The following is a 15623-nucleotide window of genomic DNA, read 5'->3' on the forward strand; positions in this document are numbered from 1 at the left end:
CCACTTCAAGCCAGGGGGTGCGTCAGCCCCCTAGTTCCCGCGGCTCTGCTGGTTAAAGGACAGCACCAGCCACGACCTGTCATGGTTTTGAGCCCCCTTCTCACCTCCACACATTTCACCCCGCAGGGGGCTATTTCTCTCTGCTTGTTTTCTTGGGGGGGGGTGTGCCTGTCCCCAGTTCTGCACCCAAAAACGGTCAGGATTTCCGAGCTGATTTTATGGGGGCGGGGGGTTTGGGGGTGGGGGTGCGGCCACTTAATACATCCCAGAATGATGTTTGCTTTTTTTGCAATAGTGTTCCACGCAGGGGTGGGTGGGTGAGGTTCTGTGGCCTGTGTTGTGCAGGAGGTCAGACTAGATGATCATAATGGTCCCTTCTGACCTTAGTATCTATGAATCTATGAATCTATGAGTTTGGGATTGGCACCGCTGGAAAGATCAGGGCATTTCTGAAGGCAAGAAAGAAGAAGGGGGTGGTGGTTGGGGGGAGGAAGAGGCGAACGGGGGGGGGATTTTTTTTTTTTTAAAGCAGAAAAGAATTTTATTTGTGTAACACTTACAAAGAATCACCAAAGGGGATAAAGCAAAACTATGCAACAAAACAAAAGCAAACAGAAGGGATGACACAGCAGCCTTCAGGAGGGAGAAGTGTTCAGGCTAGCCTGGGCCCAGAACAGGGGGGGATCAAAGGCATGAAGAAGAAGAAGAAACTGAAGCTAAAAGGCTTCACTGCAGTGAACTCAAGCTATCCACACTTGCGTGAGTGAACTCCTGGCGAGTGTGCCTCGCTGGGCTGAGAGCAGTCCCACTGTGGATTAACCCTCGCCCTGCACGGAGCGGTTGTGCGAGCGGCCACCACAGTGGAGTGAAGGGGCTTTGGGTGTGGACGGGACTTGGGATATAGCATTTAAGGGCAGCACTTGGGCAGTGGGGGAGGTTTAGATTGGATATTAGGAAAAACTTTTTCACTAAGAGGGTGGTGAAACACTGGAATGCGTTACCTAGGGAGGTGGTAGAATCTCCTTCCTTAGAGGTTTTTAAGGTCAGGCTTGACAAAGCCCTGGCTGGGATGATTTAACTGGGAATTGGTCCTGCTTCGAGCAGGGGGTTGGACTAGATGACCTTCTGGGGTCCCTTCCAACCCTTATATTCTATGATTCTATGATTCTATATAGCAGGAGTTAACTCGGCAGGAGCACCTAGAAGAGAGGAACAAACCTTCCCACTCGGACTAATCCGGTTTATCGGGGGCCCGGAAACAAAGGAGCAGATACGCAGCACCCTTCGCTCCGACTGGGAGTGAAGCAGAGGCCCGCCCGTGAGACAGTTCCTGGCCAATGGGAGCTGCTGAGCCGGTGCTGGGAGCGGGGGCAGTGCGCAGAGCCCCCGTGGCCGTCCCTCCACCTAGGAGCCAGAGGGCGATGCCAGCAGCTTCCCAGGAGTTGCATGGAGCCGGGTAGGGAGCCTGCCTGCACCGCCGACCAGACTTTTAATGGCCTGGTCGGTAGTGCTGATCGGAGCCGCCAGGGTCTCTTTTCGACCTGGCGTTCCAGTCCAAAACCGGACCCCTGGCGACCCTAAGACGTCTGTAGCATAGACCTGGCCTCTACCTCAATCCCCGTTGGGTTGGTGGCTCAGCCACTCCTGTCTGGAATTGGGCAGGGCTCTGTTCCTTCCAATAGCTTGTGGTCACGGACTCCATCTGTGGTGAGGGTCTGTCCCAGCGTTGCACACTATTATTAATCATTTTGTACTATTATACAAATAATAATACAAAACAGGACCCCGGTGCTTGCCGAGAGCAGGGAGAGGGGGCAGAGTGAGGGCAGCCGTTAGTGAGATGTTAGTGGGGTCCTGTGCTCAGCTTCATTCTTGGGGCCCCTCCTTGGGACCCAGCCAGGAAAAAGAACATTCGCTCTGATCTCCCCCCCACCCCCTCCACAGACCCTCTTTTTCATTCTTTTCTTCTTCATCCTCCTCCTATAAGTAAGAGGAAGTAAATGAAAATCAAGTGAGGGACCTTGATTGTTCTTGTAGCCTAACTTATTTTTCCACAGACCACTTGAAAATCGCCGAGGGTCTCGACGGCCCACGTAGTGATCTTCCCAAATATTGTTTGTACCGTTAGCCAACGAGTGTAAAGTACTTTGGATAAGAGCACTTTATAAAAAAAAATGTAAAAAAGCATTGGGGTGCGGGGTCTGGCCAGGACTTAGGGTGAAGAAGGGGGCTCAGGGCTGGGGGTGCAGGGTCTGGCCAGGAGTTAGGGTAGAGGAGCAGGCTGGGGGTTGGGGTGCAGGGTCTGGCCAGGAGTTAGGGTGTGGGAGGGGGCTCAGGGCTGGGGCAGGAGGTTGGGGTGTGGAGTGCTTACCTGGGGCAGCTCCCGTTTGGTGTGAGGGGTGCAGGTGGGGATGTGGAGGGAGGGCAGGAGTCAGGGAGGGAGGGGGCTGGGGTGTGTGAGGGGGCAGGGGGTGTGGGGGGTTGCAGGAGTCAGGGAGGGAGCAGGCTGAGGGTGTGGGAGGTAGGGGGTGTGGGGGGGTTGCAGGAGTCAGGGAGGGCTGTGGGGCAGGAGTCAGGGTGGGCAGGGGACTGGGTGTGTTTGAGGGGGATGCAAGGTCTGGGAGGGCGTTAGGGTGCAGGAGCAGATTGGGGGTTGGGGTTCAGGGTCTGGCCAGCAGTTAGGATGCAGGAGGGGGCTCAGGGTTGGGGCAGGAGGTTGGGGTGTGAAGCACTTACCTGGGGCAGCTCCCATTTGGTGCAAGGGGTGCAGGTGGGGATGTGGAGGCGGGTGCAGGAGCTCCCGTTTGGTGCTCAGGGTGGGGTGGGGGATGTGGGGGGAGTGCAGGAGTCAGGGAGGGCAGGGGGTGAGGGGGTGCAGGAGTCTGGGCTGGGGATGTGGGGGGCTTGGTTTGTGAGGGGGGTGCAGGAGTCAGGGCAAGGGGCTGACGAGAGAGTATGGGCTGGGGTCGTGGGGGTGCTCCCAGCTCCCTGCTGTGAGCCTCTCAGGGCAGGGGGCTGGGGGAGGGAATATGTGTAGGGGGAGTGCAGGGGCCCCGCCTTTGCTCTGCCCTGCCCCAATTCCACCCCCTTCCCCAAGGCCCCACCCCGCCTCTCCTCCGCCTCCTCCTCCAAGTGCGCTGCAGCCAGCTCCTCCCCCTCCCTCCCGGAGGGGTGGCAAACAGCTGTTTGGTGGCGGAGAAGCACTGGGAGGGGGCAGGGCAGGAGCGCGGCAGGCTCGGGGGAGGAGGCCGGGGAGCGGAGAGCTCGCCTGCCAGTGCGGGCAGAGCAGGAGCCCCACAAATGTGCCGACATTGCCATAAACAGCAGCTGTGTGAGGAAGCTCGTCTTGGTTCAGACTTTTCAAACCCATTCTGCTTTCTCGGGTACGAGAATTTTCTCATATACTGTAGATGCCTTTAAAGTGTGTATTAATGTTTGAATTTCCATTCAGATTTCCAACCAATGACTAAATTGGCAACACCGCCTGAAACTTGGTGGGGGCGTGCTGTGGAAATTCCTGGGGGGGGGATTTACACCCCTCCCAGGAGGGGTCTGGGGAAATCCCTGCTGCCCGATGACTCACTCTCATGTAGGGTGACCAGATAGCAAGTGTGAAAAATCAGGACGGGGGTAGGGGGTAATAGGAGCCTACATAAGAAAAAGACCCCAAAATCAGGACTGTCCCTATAAAATCGGGACATCTGGTCACCCTCCTCTCATGCCGTATGTTTGGACCTATCACAATGAGGATTTTTTGTTTCCAGTGGGGTTGATTGCTGCCGGGATTGGGTTCTTGGTGTTGAGATCAGACAGTGAGTCATGGGACTGAAAGATGATTTCACTAGGAATGTTTGTATCTTTCTTGCTGTCTGTGTCTTTTTTTGCTCTGAGAAGGATCTAGCAGCCACAGTGAACAAACAACTCAACCTGAGCTCCCGGTCATCTGCTGTGGCTAAAAGGGCAAATGTTAGCCTTTGGATGGAGAAACAGGGGAGTAACAGGAAGGCGTAGAGAGGTGATGTAAGCTCCGTACGGGCCATTGGTGAATACTACGCCCAGTTCTGGTGTCAACGTTTTTAAAAAGGATGCTGAAAAATTGGAGAGGGTGCAGAGATTAGCCTACAAATTATTCAAGGGCTGGGCAAAAATGCCATATGGCGAGAGATTGAGGGCTCAGCTTGTTCACCTGAAGATCCAAGAGGTGACGTGGTCACAGTGTATGTGGACCATCCTGGAGAGAACCAATGGCTGGAAGTTAAACAAGGCAACTTCAAATTAGAAATGAGGCCCGGCCAGCTGTATGCTGACATGAGCAGACGTCACCACCGAATGTGGACTCGGTTCTTTTTGGGAGGTTTTCTTTGCTTCCATCAGTGCTACAGGCTTCTTTAAAAAAAACTCTGTCATGCTTAGGATCTGCAGACTCAGTTCCACTTTGTATAAAGGATTGGAGCAGGGGGACTGGACCCGCAGTCTCCCATCTTCTTAGGTGGTGTACTAATTATGAAGCTTTAGAGTCATTTGCTCTCTTATTCACTCTCTGGCCCAATGATTCTTTAGTTATTTATCCCCCGTGGAACAGCTTCAGGGGAAGCTCCACATCAGCATATCCCATAGCTCAGTGAACTCACCTGAGTGGTGGGGAAACCCCTGTTCAAATCTTTTCCTCCCCCTTGGGCAGAGGGGGGAATTGAACCTAGATCTTCCACATCCCAGGGGAGCATTCTAACTAGGGTCTGAGCTGGTAGGCCTGGTCAGAGCACGCCTACTGGATCCATCCCTGCATGCAACTTAGGTGGGTGAGCAGCAACGATCTTCCCCTACTTCATAGATCATTTGACTAATGAGACTGAGAGGAAAACATGTGTAACTTCTGTGAACAGCGTGTACTGGAGTCATGGGAACAAGCGACAAGACTCAGGGGGTGGGAGTACTTGGAGGGGTGAGATGGAGCAAAGGAGACAATTTCCATCAGGCTATGGCACATTCTCCCCCGGGGAAGCAACGGAAACCCCATTAGTGGAATGGCTTAAATGGGACGGGGCGAAGCCCTGGAGAATCAACTGTAGGGAATATTTTTGCATTGCTTGCAGGATGACAAGACGGGATTGAACCCAGGCTCTTGCATTGTTGATTTCTTTGAAAGCTTCTCACTCTGCTTCCTCTTTGCAAGGTTAGCTGCAGATCTGGAGTTCTCTGTGTAGCACCTCAAAGCCGCCCCAGGCAGAGAGCAATTTCCTTCCCCTTCTCTTATTGCCAAGCTGAAACAGAAAACAGAATGTAATGTCCATATATAGCCACAGAGTGAGAGGCATTCAAAAACGCAGCAACGGAAAAATGGTGGAAGAGAGCTACGGCGGGTCAGATGCTCGGCTGGTGTCACTCCACCATAGAGCGCTGATCTGCAATAGCTGATAATCTGGTCCTATATAAACACAAGGGCTCCGGATTTCCCTCTGGAGCCTAATCTCTTTCCTGCCAGCGATGGAACAAGCCAAAGGGGAATATCAAAGGGATAGAATGGTGCAGGCCTGAGGGTAAGGGACGGGAAGGGGCAGGGCATTTTCTAGTGAGGGACTGATGGGGCTGGTTTTCCATTCGTTTACACTAAGGTAAATCAGGAGCAATCCCACTGCAGTAAGCGGAGTTACACTAGTATGCGAAGAGCATCGAGCTTGAATCTGCCATGCTCCTCTGGTTCCTGCTAATGGTCAGAATTCTGTGTGGACGGTGCCAACTTGTTGGCAAGTTCAGTCCATCTGTGCCCAGCACAGACTCAGTCTGCCGGCCCAGGGGTCAGCATGAAAAAGGGGGAAGCGTTTCTGGAGGATCAGCAGAGTTGCCACTAGGGTGATGAGATGACAAGAACAAAATATCGGGACACATGGTGGTGGGGGTGGGGTGGGGGGGGCAGGCACAGGCTCATACCCCCCACCCCACTGGAGCCATGGGGGGAGGGGGATACAAAGCCTGAGGAAGCCACAGGTTGGTGGTGCAGGGCCCTGGCTCCGGGTGCAGCCCCGCCACGGGTCGGGGGCTCACAGCCCCCGCTCCAGCCCTGATGCAGGGTTGGGGGTGGGGGGGCATGGCCCCGTCCCCCGCCACAAGCACAGGGCCCCAGCTCCTGCCCACAGCCCCGCCGCTTACCTGGGGGACGGTTCCCACCCACTGGGAAGCACCTGGCAGGTTCCTCTGGCTCCTCGGGTCAGTGGTGGCTAGTGGGGTGGCCCATTGGCTGGAAGCTGTGAGGGCGGGACTTACTTGGGGGCGTGAGTAGCACGCAGCGCCCCAGGGGCAGGGGCAGCCGGGGGCGGGGGGGGTCCTGTGCCCTGTCTGCTTCCACAGTTCCCATTGCCTGGCCCACGACGGAGCCAGTGCTTGTAGTAAGTGCATCACTCAGAGACCCCCCTGGCCGCCCCACTGCCTAGGGGCCGCAGAGTCCTGCTGCCCGCTGTTTCCTGGGAGCCGCCCCAAATGAGCACCGCCGGGACCCCAGGTGAGCGCTCGCCAGTGTCCTCCTCCAGCCCTGAGCCAAAACATCGGGACAAATGGCGTCCCGAGCGTACATCGGTCGGGACGCGGGACAAACAACTAAATATCGGGACAGTCCCGATGTTATCGAGATGTCTGGTCACCCTAATTGCCACTACGGCCAAAGCTTGATTTGACTAAGAGGCTGGGTCTGTCCTCCTACATCAGGAAACTCCTCGTGAAGTGGATTTGCTCATTACCCTAGCTTTTCCTTTAATTTGCCTTTGGTGCACATTGTGATGAACGTAGGCTTCTCTGCGCCGGCTAGGAGACAAACTCCCCACAGAAACAGGCCATCGGTTTAGCAATACAGGGCATTATTATCTGCCTAACACACGGGACCTCCTGGTCAACCTCCTCCTGGCCCTGGCTAAAGTGGCCATCTATGAAACTAGGGTGAGGAGTTTGGCCGATGGAGTCTCCTGTGACTGTGGGGCCTATTTCCGACCCTCCGTCCGTTCACGCCTCCGGGTAGAGTTCCTCTGGGCGGCGTCCGCTGACTCCCTTGACACCTTCGAGGAGCAGTGGGTGCTGTCTGGGGTCCGCTGCTCGGTGTCCCCGTCCGGTTCCCTTCGTTTGACCCTTTGACCGCACTCCTGTCCCTGTTGTTCATTAGTTGTCCCCCGTAATTATTTGGTTTTCCAGGTCCTGTGGACCCCCCTCTTAGGCTGTGGGGTGTGTGTGGATCCTTTAGCACTTCCTGGATCCCAATAAGACCGGTGTTTAGAAGCCCCAGCTGAGATCAGGGCCCTTTGGTGCATGGTTTAGAAAAGCCTCTTCCATCAGTGACCCCAAATGTCCACACTGCGGTGCCAGAACCTCAGAAACCCCTACCCTAGCCATGCCCCTGCTAGGCCCCCCCCCGTGTAACTTGATCCTCTTTTGGCTTGAGACATTTGGTTCCCCTAATGCAGCAGGAGGCGGGATTTAAAGGAGAAAACTTCTTGGAGGGCAGGCCAGAAATGTAACCCTTTCAGTGCCAAGGTGACGGAGCAGCCGTGCAGTTGCCCATTAATTATTATTTATATTATGACATTGCCGGTAGGGCTGGGGCCCCATTGGACAAGGGTTTGTATAGATGGACCTGAAGAGTTTACAGGCTAAGGCCCCTGACATACGTGATTGCCTTTACTACTATGAGCCCTGATCCCCAGCTAGTGTAAAGGGCATAATTGCTTGGAGGACTGAGGCATAGATTAGGGTGACCAGACAGCAAGTGTGAAAAATCCGGACGGGGTGGGGGGTAATAGGCGCCTTTATAAGACAAAGCCCCAAATATCAGGACTGTCCCTATAAAAGTGGGACATCTGGTCACCCTAGCACAAACAGAGGCAGGATTATTTCCTAGCAGGGAGGGGGAAGACCTGGGCCATGCAGAGTTGAAGTGACTTTGCCCAAGGTCACCCACGGAGTTGCTGGCACAAGTGGTATTTGAACCCAGGTCCCCAGGCCAGTGCCCTCACTGCAAGGCCACCCTTCCTGACCCCAGGAGGGGGTTTGAAATGGGGCCCCTAAGAGGAATGGTAAATAGAGAAAGTGGGGTGCAAAAAGGAAGGAGATGGTTGTTACCTCCATGGATCCCTGCAGCCTGGTCCCAGCATCCTCAGTGCTTCGCCGGATGGATGTCACTGTGTCAGACTCGCGGTGCCAATTCCAGGCAGAGGTACCACCCTGACCTTCCCGCTCTGTGCTTCCCATTGGGTCCAGAATCCGAGATGTAGCAATCAGGGCGGGTTTACCGTACATTTCCCCCTCCCATTGTCCTCTTCATCGACACGACCAACCAGCATTTTCAGTGACATAATAAAAATAAAAATTCCATATCCCCAGCTCCATGAGAGTCAATAGGTGCAGATCCCCAGCTGCTGTGTCAATCAGGTGTAGCTCCACTTAGGTCTGTCTACACCAGCTGGGGGTCTGGCTCATCGCTGGTGTAAATACTCACCTGGCTGGCGGAGCAGCAATTCCCCGATAATCCTCTCCATGCTAGCAAATAAACCGGCTGAGACTCCTCTTCGCCAGATCAAAGTGTAAAAGCCCCAGCTTGCCCCGTTTGGAGGTGTAGAGAGAGCACCGTCCCCTTAGAGATGCAGAAGGGTGTGAGTCTGGGCTAGCCAATTTCTTTTTACCTTTGCCTCTCCAGCTGCTGACTCAGCCAGTGGCGTGTTTGCAGAGGCCCAATGGCTGGTGCCATGTGTCACCACAGCCCCTCCCACCCCCTCCCCGCAAGCCCTGCTCTGAAAGGGACGCTCCCTCAGTGTTCCTGATACCAGGCACCGGCTCACTGCCTTCCTAAACCGTGTCAGGGAGATCTCAGGGACCGGCACCGGTCCTAGGGTGACCAGACAGCAAGTGTGCAAAATCAGGACAACGGGTGGGGGGTAATAGGAGCCTATATAAGAAAAAGACCCCAAAATAGGGACTGTCCCTATAAAATCGGGACAGCTGGTCACCCTAACCGGTCCACGGACTGGTCCTTGAGTAACACTGCTCTGCATCACAGGAGCATGCAACATCCTCGCCCCCTGCGGATTCTATCCCCCCCGGGTGTCTGCAGCAATGAGTCCCAGATTCTGCATCTCTCAGCCAGCAGCTGGCGTGGGGGGCTCCTGCTGTGGGATATAGACTGGCTCCCATCCTTATGGAGGGATGGGCTCCCTGTTGCTCTGCAACACCTAGGCATCAGCTGTACTGGTCCACTAGTAAGCCCAGACCCTGAGGAATCCCCAGCACAGGGAGTGGGGGAGGGTGGAAGAGGCAAGGGCATAGCTATGGGGTATTTTGGGGAGTAGGGTTAGGGACTGGAGGAGGGTAGGGCTAGCAGGGGGCATGGCCATGGGGTACAGCAGGGATGGGTGGCTGGAGCAGAGAAGGCTGGAAATGGGAGGGGCTATGGTGATTTTGCTTCTCCCTAGTGATGGCCCGGAAGGGGTACAAGTTAGGGTGGCCCTGGTCTGTGAAAGGGACCAAACCGGCCTCTGGCTATCTACGAATAAGAGAGATGCAAGCTGCCATTGCCCCTCTCAGGTTCCGGGTTGCTCTGGGGGCTGGTGCATAACCCAGGATAAGTTAGAGCAGCCTCGGGGGTGCTGTAACTTATAGCAACTTCATAGCCTGGAGTGCAGAGTGCTCTGGCCATGCCCACTCCTGTCATAGCCCCTCCCCCCAGCAGCTGAGCAGGAGGGCAGAACGTGGTTCCAGTGAGCTCCAATACCACGAGCCTTTGGATCCGGAGACCTGGGCTCTATTCCCAGCTCTGTCATGGGTCTGCTGGGTGACCTTGGGCAAGTCAATGTCCCCACCTCGTGCCTCAGTTTCCCCATCTGACAAAGGGAGATAATGATACTGGCCTCCTGTAAAGCACCTTGCGATCTACAGCTGAAAAGCCCTAGATAGGAGCTCTCTCCCATTCACTTCTCCCTGCCTCCCATCCTTGGGCAGGTTCTCATCCCGGAGGCAGCATCTGTGAGACCCCTTCACCCGGAACGATTCTGCTTGTGGGAAAACATCAGCAACAAAGTCAGACCCGATCCAGGGCTGAGCCTGTGCTGAGGCTATCGGCTTTCCGCTGCGTATCAGCCTGTGCCAAATAAGAGCTTGAAAAGGGCAATTTTTCAGCCTTTCATCATTTTCGGGTTGTTTTGAATGATTTCCATCGGGTTTTTATTGAACATTTTCTGGTTTCAAAGTAGCAAATATTTTTAAAATTAATTTTTTAGTCAGTCAAGGCCCCCTGTGTCCACATTGCCGACGGGCAACAGAAACTTTCTCTGTTTCAAATTGATCTTTCAGAGATCAATGCACAATACAGATGGCTCCATTATTATGTGTATTACGGTAGCACATGGACGCCCCAGCTGAGATCAGGGCCCCACTGTGCCGGGCACTGCCCAGACACCCAGCAAGAGACAGTCCCTGCCCCAGCTGAGATCAGGGCCCCGTTGTGCTGCACAAACACGCGGCAAGAGACAGTCCTTGCCCCAAAAGCTTACCATTGAAATAGTCAAGACAGGTACTGATCAGGAGGGGAAACAGAGGCCCAAAGCACCATGCCCAAGGTCACACACCATGGCAGCATCCCATTAGAGCTGGGAATGGAACATATGTGACTTGATTACCAGTCCCATGCTCTAGCTACTGGATTTCCTTCCTGATGGTGCTGTGAAACAGGGGAAAGAATGGGTAGGCCTTAGACAGGAGTCAGGACTAGAACCTACAGCTTCTTGAGGCCCATGCCAATGCCCCTACCCACTAGATCATGCTGTTCCTATATTCCCTTCCAGTGGGTGTGTGGGTCGGGGGAAGGGACAGGGAGGTCATTTCTCCCCATCTCCAGTTAGTGGACCCATGGCTGATGCCAAGGGCTTTGATCCTGCCATTCTGCTTTCTAACCCTTGCTGTTTTTCTTTTGGCAGCTCAACTCAACAATCTACTCAGCTGAAGGGCAGAAGCAGCTATCAAAGGACAACTGCTCCCTTCCCAGCTGAGGCCGCATTGCGTCATATCTTCTGCTGGCTGATTTCCCATGAACTCTATCTGAATTTGCAGCCTGAAATTGGCTCAGATGTAGCTTCCAGGACAGCAGCTCACACAGGACGAGGAGTTTATGCCTTTTAACAGCTGACGCTGGTCCAGAAAGCTGGAGGCTTCATGCAAATGCTGCAATGCACTTGCTGATTAACGTGCTGTTTGCATAAAAGACAGCAAATGGCCTGATTACCAGAAGTTTGGCCTGATGAGATTGCAGCCTTCGGTTCCTGGCTTGAGTGAAGGGCAAGGCATGTGGATAAATGGCAAATAGCTGGGCCTTGAAAAGGGGGAGGTACCTGCATGTCCCTCATTTCCCTTTGGATTGTCTAAATTTTAGAGTCCCTTGTTCTCCCTCCAATTGCTGATTAATGGCCAGAGTCAACCGGAGCCTGTGTTGTTGTAAAGGAAAATTTATTTGGATATAAATTAAAGTATAATAAACAAATAGACAAAGCCATGGGTGCCCTAACAATTAGACTTGCAGTCAAATAACAATAAGCATTTACCAGCATCAAATGCCCACGTGCGGGCAGTTAACACCCAGCAGCGGGAAGGATGAAATTTTTAAAGCCGCTCACAGATTTTAAATGCCCATTGAACAACCACAGCTACATACAGCCACCCTTGTGCTGAAGGAGGTGGCTCTTTATATGCTGCCCCTGGTTCCCAGCATGCCCTGTTGTGACGGCCTACAAATGCCAGCATGCCTGTGGGACTACATTTCCCAGGATTCCTTCTGCCTGATGGACGAGGGCGGCCTTGGCCCTCCCACCCCATTTCAAGGCTTTGATTCTAGGCCCAGTCAGCAGCCTGGGTTCTCTCCCAGAGCACCGCATCCTGGGATCCATTCCTCTAGGGCAGATCTCTTTTCTCCCATATCTTTGCAGCTTAATCCCTGGAGTGAATCATAGACCGTTAGGATTGGAAGAGACCTCCGGAGGTCATCTAGTCCAACCCCCTGCTCAAAGCAGGACCAACCCCGACTAAACCATCCCAGCCAGGGCTTTGTCAAGCTGGGCCTTAAAAACTCCTAAGGATGGAGATTCCCTCGCCCTTAGAGGTTTTATGAGTCACAAAATGGCCTTCCTCTGTCCTATGTATACCTTGTCACAGGATAGCTTGGCAAAGGGGTTGTTGACTCGGTCTCCTGATCCGTAGCCACTCAGGGGTTCCCTCTGCTCCGTTGGGCGGCTCCCTTATTTATACACACAGAGAGAGTGTCATATACACAGCCAGCAGCAAGAGAAGGAATTGCAGTGCTAATGCTCCAGCCACCACCAGCGCGATCCTGGCAGCGTCGCTCAAAGGCCCTGAAATGAAAGAGGAGAAGGGGAGCGTTGAGGAGAGGTTCCTAGATTGTCAGCTCACGGGGGCAGGTGCCAGCTTTTTGTTCTGTGTTTTCGCTGCGCCTCGCGCACTGGGGTCATGACCAGGGTCTCGCCGGCGAGACTGCCCCCACGTCGTGAATGGAGAGTTAAGGCTGCCCAGCGCTGCCTCATGCCCTTCCAGCACGTGGAGAGCTGCTAAGCGTAAACCTCTAGAAACCATGAAATACAGTTAAGGTGCATGCTAACCCGGCAACTTCACCTTAACTCTGCCCCTGGGAGCTGGTTGGAATTTTTCACCGAAACCTTCTTCTGTTGGAAAAAGGCGGATTTGGCAAAGCCAAAACTTTTTGCAGGAAAGATCCCACTTTACCCACCCAGACCTGGGAATGGAACCCAGGAGTCCTGAGTATCTTCCCCCACCCACAACCGACTATAGCTCACTCCCCTCCCAGAACCTACGATAGAACCCAGGAGTCCTGAATCTCAGCCCCCCAGCCCACAACCCATTAGACCCTTCTCTCCTCCTACAGCTGGGAATAGAAAGAGGAGTTCTGACTCCCACCCCACAACATAATAGACCCCACTCTTCTCCTAGAGCTAGAACCCAGGAGTCCTGAATCCTAGCCCCTCACCCGCACTCCCAACCCATTAGATCTCACTCCCTTCCTGGAGGTGTGGACAGAACCCAGGAGTCCTGACGCCAAGTTCTCTTCTCTTACCACGGTCTAACATCGGCTGCCAATTACACTGACTTACCTCCCTTTTCATTCTTGCTGAGGTCTCCCTCTCCCTGAGGCGGGGTTCCCAGGACAGGCGGAGATGGGGTCGGGTCTGAAATGAGAAGGGGATAAGAGATGAGAATGGGGATTTGGGGCACAGCCTCCCCCGTGACCCTGACCCCCAGGGCTGCCTCTAGGCTGCTGAGATAATTCCCTTTTTGATCCTCTGCTGGGGGTGTGGGCTGTCTGGCAGGGCAGGCAAAGAAAAATGGTCTCATCTCTGGTCTTCTGTGTCTGTCCTCATGCTGGAAGGACCTGGTTATTTCTTTAACCCCCCCGTCCCCAGATTCTGCAGACAGCTGTGCCTTTAGAAACCAAGCCTAGAATGTGCAACACAGATTAGCCATTTCCAGCTACATTTATCCAGCCAGGGACGCAGCTGCTATGCTCCCAGTGAGCCCTCCACGAGCTAGAAAGGGAAAGAACAATCCCCTGAGCTGCTTGGTCCCATGCACACGCTCTATACAGGTCGTGCACTGAGCAGAGTTACTAGGGGCCTGGGAGGGGTGGGGGGGAAGCACAGGACTCACCCAGCACTCCCAGGTCTATGTGAGCCACGCACTCCCCAGTGATCGTGGAGACCACCTGGTAGCTGCCTTCTGCTCCTCTGCTCATGTGCTCCACTTCAAAGCCTCTGCTGGACACGGAGATCTTCTCAGCCAAGGGGATGCGGGGAGGCTGTGAGATCCCATTGAGGGAGACCAGGATCTCCTCCCAGTGGGAGGCGGAGCCATCGAGGCGATACACGTGGAAGGACGTCTCGACAGTGTGAAGAGGGATGCACACAGAGCCTCCTTCTGTCGTGGACCAGGAGACCTTCCGACAAACCACGGGAACTGCAAGGGTTAAAAAACAAGCTGATTATAGGGGGAGGGGAGAGCACGTGGTACTGCAGAGATGGTGAGAGGAGATTGGGGTTTGATGAGTAGATTTCAAGGCCAGAGAGGGGATCGTTAGATCCTCTAGTCCGATCTCCTGTATCTTATAGGACAGAGAATTTCACCCAGTCCCCGCCCCGTTCAGAACCCAGAAACTTGTGTCTTCCAGCGTCTTCCAGCGAGATGTCCAGGCTGGATCTGAAGGCACTGAGACGTTGGAGAAGACACCCCTTTGCTTTAGGAGTTTGTGCTATTGGTTAATCACCCTCACCAGTAGGATGTGGGCTTGCAGCTAGCTTTGTGCATGCTGATGTGGGTCCCGTGCAGCAAAATCAGAGTCGCTGATAACATCCTACATCTCTTGGCCAGAAGTTCTGGGTTTCCAAATCGAACGTTTCCACTAGGAATGGCCAACACCAGGAATTCTTTATGCCAAAAACGTATGCTTTTTGATGCCAAGGCCAGAAGGAACTACTGCGATCATCTAGTCTGACCACCTGGATAATCCAGGCCAGAGACCTGCCCCAAAATAATTCCTAGAGACGATCTTTCAGAAAAGCATCCAATTTTGAGTTAAAAATTGTCAGTAATTGTTCCGACGGTTAATTACTTGCACTCTTTGAAAATATATGCCTTATTTCCTGTCTGAATTTGTCTAGCTTCAACTTCCAGCCATTGGATCGTGTTCTATCTTTCTCTGTTTGACTGAAGAGCCCATTATTAAATATTTGTGCCTTTGTAGATACTTACAGACAGGAATCAAGTCACCCCCAAGCCTTCTCTTTGTTAAGCTAAACAGATTGAGCTCTTTGAGTCTATCACTATATTTTCACTTGAAAATTTCTTGTTGCATTTGTTCCGATTTTTCCCCACCAAACGAAAAAAATCATTTAGAATGTAGTCGAACCAAAATATTAGTTTCAGTTTGAATGAAATGGACTCAGAACAACAATAACAAATAAAGATGTTCATTTTTGAGGGCTATTTCCCCCTTTTTTCTCCCGCCCCCCGCAACCAGTTTCCTCTGGAAAAGTGGAGATAAGGGGAAAATAAATACCAAAAATAAAACAAAAACCCTAATCATAATCATTCCATTTGATTTGAATCAAAGCCAATATTTTCCCATTTGAATCCATTCAAAATACAGTTTCCAATTTGTCAAAATCCGAATGGTACAAACGTTTGTCTAGAAAATTTTCACATAGCTTGACAAAACCATTGTTCTGTTTTACAAAAAACTTCTTGACAAATTTTTTGGGACTCTCTCTAATTCTCACCAAAGTTTAATTTCGACTCATTTCAGACCAAAACCCTGTTATTTCCATTTAAATCAAATGAATCCAATCGAAACAAATGTTTTTATTTTCATTTGGGGGGGGGCGGGATTTTTTTCCTTTTTCTCTTTTTCTTCCTCCTCTCTTTATCTCCCCCCCACACACACACACACTGGAAAGGGGGTGAAAAGGAACCCACTAAAAAAGGAAACAAACAAACAAACAAATTCATTTCAACTCCATGTGATCTGAATCAAACTGAATATGTGTCATGTTGAATCAATTCAGTAGAAATCGTTCTGT

At 52.8% G+C, this 15623-nt stretch overlaps 2 long non-coding RNA genes across 2 annotated transcripts; one reads left to right on the plus strand and one right to left on the minus strand.

Moving 5' to 3' along the window:
• Positions 1 to 646: 646 nt before the first annotated feature.
• LOC142069148 (uncharacterized) lies at positions 647 to 1248 on the plus strand. The gene is made up of 2 exons (XR_012664990.1): positions 647 to 759; positions 1176 to 1248. It is a non-coding gene; the product is annotated as an uncharacterized LOC142069148 (long non-coding RNA).
• A 3619-nt stretch (positions 1249 to 4867) lies between these two features.
• On the minus strand, positions 4868 to 8680 carry LOC125621697 (uncharacterized). Its single transcript, XR_007352553.2, has 2 exons — positions 8101 to 8680; positions 4868 to 5261 (listed from the first exon to the last, which is right to left on the minus strand). It is a non-coding gene; the product is annotated as an uncharacterized LOC125621697 (long non-coding RNA).
• Between the last annotated feature and the right edge of the window lie 6943 nt (positions 8681 to 15623).

The sequence above is a fragment of the Caretta caretta genome, chromosome 14 (genome assembly GCF_965140235.1).
Source record: "Caretta caretta isolate rCarCar2 chromosome 14, rCarCar1.hap1, whole genome shotgun sequence".
NCBI lineage: Eukaryota > Metazoa > Chordata > Testudines > Cheloniidae > Caretta > Caretta caretta.